Genomic DNA, 5,709 nt, shown 5'->3' with positions numbered 1-5,709 from the left:
AAGGAGGGACTGAAGACACAGAACCTAGCACCTTTGTGGCACGTGGCCACAAAGCCGTGGCAATTCAATTACAAAGCATTGCAAGGCACTGAGAACTAAATCACGCATACAATGTATATCTGGAAACCTACAGTACAAAGTCAGTATACTGCCAAACAGCAGATACAGAGCCCTACAAAACCAAACACCAGAACGACACATTTGTTACCTGATGGGCTTTGAGACCGAAACCCTGAAGGAGGCACAGATGAAATACAACATAGCGCTGCCGTGGAAACACGGTTTGCTAGACGAAAAGGCGCAGGTTCGGATGGTCTCCCCGAAGACGGTTCTCCGTAAACCGTGCAGAATCCTAGAGCGTCCCGTCTGCCGGCACCGACTGTCCCGCAGCACGCCCTCCTCAGACAATGCTCCTTGGAGACACCGTGTTTCTGTCACCTAGAAGACCGAGAGACAAAATTACTGCTCTGCTCCATAAAATGATCCTCGTCATTCCCACCGCTCCACCTCACCTCACCTCAAATGCTCAGCCAAGTCCAACAATGGCCAGGACAGCATCTGCAAAAAAAAAAAAAAAAAAAAAAGGCAAATGCTTTAGCGAGTGGTCAAGAACTTTGGATCTTACTGAAAGAGCTTACTAGCATCTCACCTTCTTAAGCAGTTGATGGGTGTACTTCCTGACACCTCAATGGCTCTACAGGGCACCTGAAAAGAGCAAGGCAATTTGTAATATACTGTTGCTTCTAACAAAACCCTCCCAGAGAATTGCCCGATCTCCTTTACCTTAATCCTTTGCCAGATGCCCCTCAGGCATGTTAGTCTGAACTGGATACCGAGGCACCACCTGAAAAAAATACACAGGTAATGTTTTTTACTTCAATACTACTCATAACATTTAACACTTCCAGCAGGCAATTTCACAGTGCTCACCTTCCAAAGGTCACGTCCCATTGAGATGAACTGCCTGCTCTACACAGCTTTGCAACCTAAAAAAAAAAAAAAAAAAAAAAAAAAAAAAATCCATTAATGCTACTCAGAGCAACTGCATCCACCTGCCCTGTGACAGACTTTACCAAGCCTTGCTATGACATTCAGCTACCCACCTGCTTTGCTTTTTGTTCCACGTCCTGGACTTCTGCATCTGTAAGAAATAAATCAAATTAATCTCAGGGATTCTAATAAACGTTGAAAGGACCTCCCCACCAACACCAAACACTGACTAACCTTCAGGTGGCATCTTTCTCGCCTCCTCCAGCCTTTTTCTGCTCGTCTTTGTCACACGGCATCTGAAAAACAGTATTATGCAAGTCACTGAAATGCTGCTCAACAGCTGGAATATTCCCTTAGGGCTCTTCCAACAAACCCTGACCCTACAACTCCAGGCAGGGCAGCTCCAAACCAAACACTCAAACTCAAGACACAACCCTGAAAACCATGGTTTTTGACTATGTCAAGAGACCACCAAGCAAGAAGCGTATCTCCGGCATCCGAGACCGCTTGGCAAGAAGACCTACGGCGATGTGACTGCGAAGCTAGGAGATGAAGCGATGCATGCCAAAAAACATAGACTTCAAGACCTGAGGACACAAAGACGTGTCGATCGATTCCCACTCTGGGAAAATCTAAGACCAGAGATGCTGATGCAGGTGGCAATGATGTTTCAGAAGATGACCATCAAGAAACTTCCAAGATGAAAGACCAATATATGGTTTACATCTGTCACACAAGAAAAAGATGCTGCTGACCAGGAAATGCTTTCCAGGGATGATGCCCAAGATGCAGGATTTGTTCTGTGAGGACATACAGAAGACCATCAAGGCCTGAGGAAGCGCCGAGACGAAGACGGACAACACAAAACACACAACCCCAGACACCGAGGCTGGAGCTGCCCTGCCCACGCTAGCATCGTGCCGGAAACTAACTCGCTCCGCTTATCCACGCAAAGGGGGCTACTCCCAGACAGCCCTCTCCCAGAAAGCAAACTTCAGAATCCCTCCGGCAACTCCCAACCTCAACCCCCCACCAATTCAGTCCCTCGACTTATCTTTCCGAGAGCTGGGGTTCAGAATCTATGTCCAGCGGCAAACACCGCTCCGTGACAGGCACGTTCCTTCAGCACACACATTCCTGTTCACCATCTGCAATCAGAAAAAAAAAAAAAAAGGAAAAAATCAGAATCCATGTCACCAGTTAGGACCGCTTCAGCCGTCTCCAAACACTTACACTACAAAAAAGAGGCCTCAGAAGAGTCCCACAGCATTCTTCTCCCCTTCTTGATCCAGAGTTCAATCCTGTCTACACCACTGCTTTGGGCACCTAAAAAGAACAAGAGAGAGTTACTGTTCTGATGATTGATCATCACGAGCTCCACGAACCCCCCCTGTACCACCTCACCTTTAAGAGTCATCTGTTCTCAACGGTAGGAGGCACACCGCCTGCAAAAAAAGAGGAAACTTTTAACCGAGTCGATATAAAACACGTGAACGACTCCGCACACAGCCATCTCACCTTCTCCAACTGTTCCTCAAGACGTGGCTTTGTCACTCCGGCACTGTGTGTGACACCTGCAAAAGTCAAGGCAAAAGGCACACGCTGAGATATTGTCTCCAACAACACCCAGGCCACTGTGACATCTATCTCCTGCTCCATTACCTTTGCCCCTCGCCCATCTGTCTGCCATCTCTTTGGGGTACCACGATGAGGTTAGGAAGGCACCTGAAAAACAAAAAAAACCCACAAAACAACAAGGGATGCTCATGACCAACCAATAATACAACACCTGAGAATAACTGCTCCTCCAGCCCACTGGCCATCGCTCACCTTGCCACAGCCACCTCTGGTGTCCGTACCCCGCTTCGCTCGCCGCTTCCACCTTCAAAATGACAACAAACCGTAATGTGGTCAGGTAGCCAAGGGAGGCAGCTTGCCGCCAACTGCACACCCTGACTAACCTTCAGCTGGTTCCCTTGTCTCCTCCTCCATCCGTTTCTCGCTCATCCTTGACTTGCGGGATCTGAAAAACAGGATTACGCAAGTTACCGCACCGCCGCTCAACACCGAGTCGGTCAGGTTGTGGTGCTTCTGTGGCCCCTGATCCTACCCAGCAGGCAGGGCAGCTCCAAGCCAAACACTCACAGGCACAGACTGACCCGAGACACAGCCACGTGAGTCACAAGACTTGAGCTCAAGATAAAACTCGCAGCAAGAAGAGGGACTCTGGAATCCAAGACTTTTGGGCAATAAGACCTACAGCGATGCGTCTGCAAAGCGAGGGAACGAAGCGACGCGTGCCCGAGATGCCGCCTTCAAGACCTGAGGATGCAAGGATGTGGGGAATGAGTCCCCCTCAGGGAAACTGGGCGGACAGAGATCAGATGACAATGCAATTGAGAACGACATTGCGGAAGACGACCATCAAGAAACTTCCAAGTCAAGAGACGGATCTGCAATTTAAACTCGTTGTGCAGAATAACACGCTGCTGATCAGTACCGTGCTGATCAGGAAAGGCTTTGCAGGGATGATGCCCAAGATGCGAGACTCGCTCTGTGAGGACACAGAGAAGACCATCAAGACCGGAGGAAGCTCTAAGACAAAGACAAACAACACAAGATACACAACCCCACACACCAAGGCTGGAGCTGCCCTGCCCTGCCCACCCTAGCATTGTGCTGGAAACTAACATGCTCTGTTCACCCACTCAAAGGGGGCTGATTGTAGACAGCCCTCTCCCAGATGCCATCTTCAAAATCCCTCCTGCAACTCCAAGCCTCAGCCCCTCTGCAACCAAGTTCCTGTACTTAGCTTTCAGAGGGCTGGGGGTCTAAATTTATGTCCAGCAACGAAACCACGCTGTCTGACTAGCACGTTCCTGCAGTTTTAAGGTTCCTCTCCAACAACTGCATTAAAAAAAAAAAAAAAAAAAAAAAAAAAAGAAAGAAAAGTAATAAGTAGAAAAAAAAAAAAAACTAACAAATAGAAAAAAAAAAAATTTGCATGCAAGCATATTCTTGCTATAAAGAGCTCTAACTTACGGTGGTTTTAAAGTTCTTACCTTAAAGAGTCTTCTCAAACAGCCCAGACAGCTCAACAGCTGCAGTCAGCTCCAGGAGTAGGAGAGCTCTGACCTCAGAGAAGCCCAAGAGCTGACTGAAGCCCCTAGCCAAAGGCTGCGGCTTATATACCACAGGCACCGCCCACAGCTTTTCCCACAATCCCCTGGGAAAGGGGCGTGTGGGATTACCACGAGGTATAAAAGCAGCCAGAGGAGAAGCAGTCAGTTTTCTCCTCTTTCTTCAGTTTGCGGGACAAGCAGAGAAACTCCGTGATGCCGGCTGAGGAATTTGGGGTTTTTTTCTCTCTCCTTGTTACTTCAGCGACGTGACCAGGTAAGAATTCAACCCAAAGGGAACCTTAACAGAGTAAAGGTCATTGGAGGCTTGTATTAGACAGAAAAGAGGAAAGAACAAGTGGGGTGGGTCACAGATACGGACTCACAAAGTCTCCTGAAAGACTCAGAGGGGTGAGAGCTCTGCAACAAAGCTAAAAGTGCACTAAAGGCAAGCTGGAAGGCAGTATTCTGTTAGAGGGGTCATTTTTGGATCAAAGACACTGAAGAAAGCTGAGGGGCACAAGCAGCAGTCTGGAGGGGGTTTTAATAGAGTACAGGCGACCCTGGGATGTTGGGAACCGAATGACAGAGGGCGTCAGAAGAGCTTCTCGTGGAGCGAAAAAGGAGCAAAATGCGCAACGGAGCCGGAAGGTGGCTGTGGGACGCCGACAGGGGGCGTGAGGTTGGCCTCCGGAGGTGTGGTGGTGAGAGAAGGGTGCTGTGAGAGAGGTAAAAGGCGGCTCTGGGACACGAGGGAAAACCGTATGTGTCCAGTTGATGCACGGATGTCCTCGGGGGCTGAGGGACTGAACAGATGTCTAAGATCACAACAAATGAAGGAAGGGTTCTGGGGTGCAAAGAGAGCCCGAAGAAGGATTCTGTCTCAGTAAGAGAGCTAAAAAGAGCACCGCAGAGATCGAAGGGTGTGGGGCGGCGTGAGGATGGTCTCGAAAGGAGCGGTGCCCTGAATGAGAGGGCTCTGATGGGCAATAATGTTGAAGAAGAGTCCGGGAAGACCCTCTGGCAGAGCCTTGAGGGGGAGACCGGACCCCCGTCCCTTTCCGAACGCTTCCTCGGAGAGGACCCTGGGTGTGGCTGGATGTGGTCTTTGCCCCTGGCAGTAAAGCGGAGTTCATACTCTCCCTCTGCCCCAGAGCTGGTGTATTTTGTCTCTGCCTTTTAATACCTCGCTACCTTTCTGCATGATGTGCACCCGTCCTGTTGTGTAAAGGGTTTCTTTAAAATGCATCTTACCCCAGGGTGATTGGTCTCTTGGCTCTTCTGCATGTGCTTTGATTTCACTGGTTGTTTCATCTGAACCTGAAGTTCTGACGGTTTGCTGCCATCTCGAAATAAATTGATCCGTTTGCTTCCTGGTCTCCATATGGAACTCTAATTCCTGAAATTCACCTTTCATTTTGCCGTCTCCGTGTCCTGTGGACTTATCTGGCTCTCGAGGGGGGAGGGGCTTGCTGCGCTGCTTTTCTATTAGTCTGTCCTTGGTGTTTCACGTGGCATCGGTTTCACTAGATTTCGAGGACAGTTGAGACTGTCCTGAGGTCTATATAGATCTGCTACTTAATATGATACTTTGCCAGAT

This window comes from Heliangelus exortis, chromosome 11, assembly GCF_036169615.1.
Source record: "Heliangelus exortis chromosome 11, bHelExo1.hap1, whole genome shotgun sequence".
Classification (NCBI taxonomy): Eukaryota; Metazoa; Chordata; class Aves; order Apodiformes; family Trochilidae; genus Heliangelus; species Heliangelus exortis.
The sequence above is the reverse complement of the archived record's forward strand: the minus strand, read 5'-3'. Positions refer to the sequence as shown.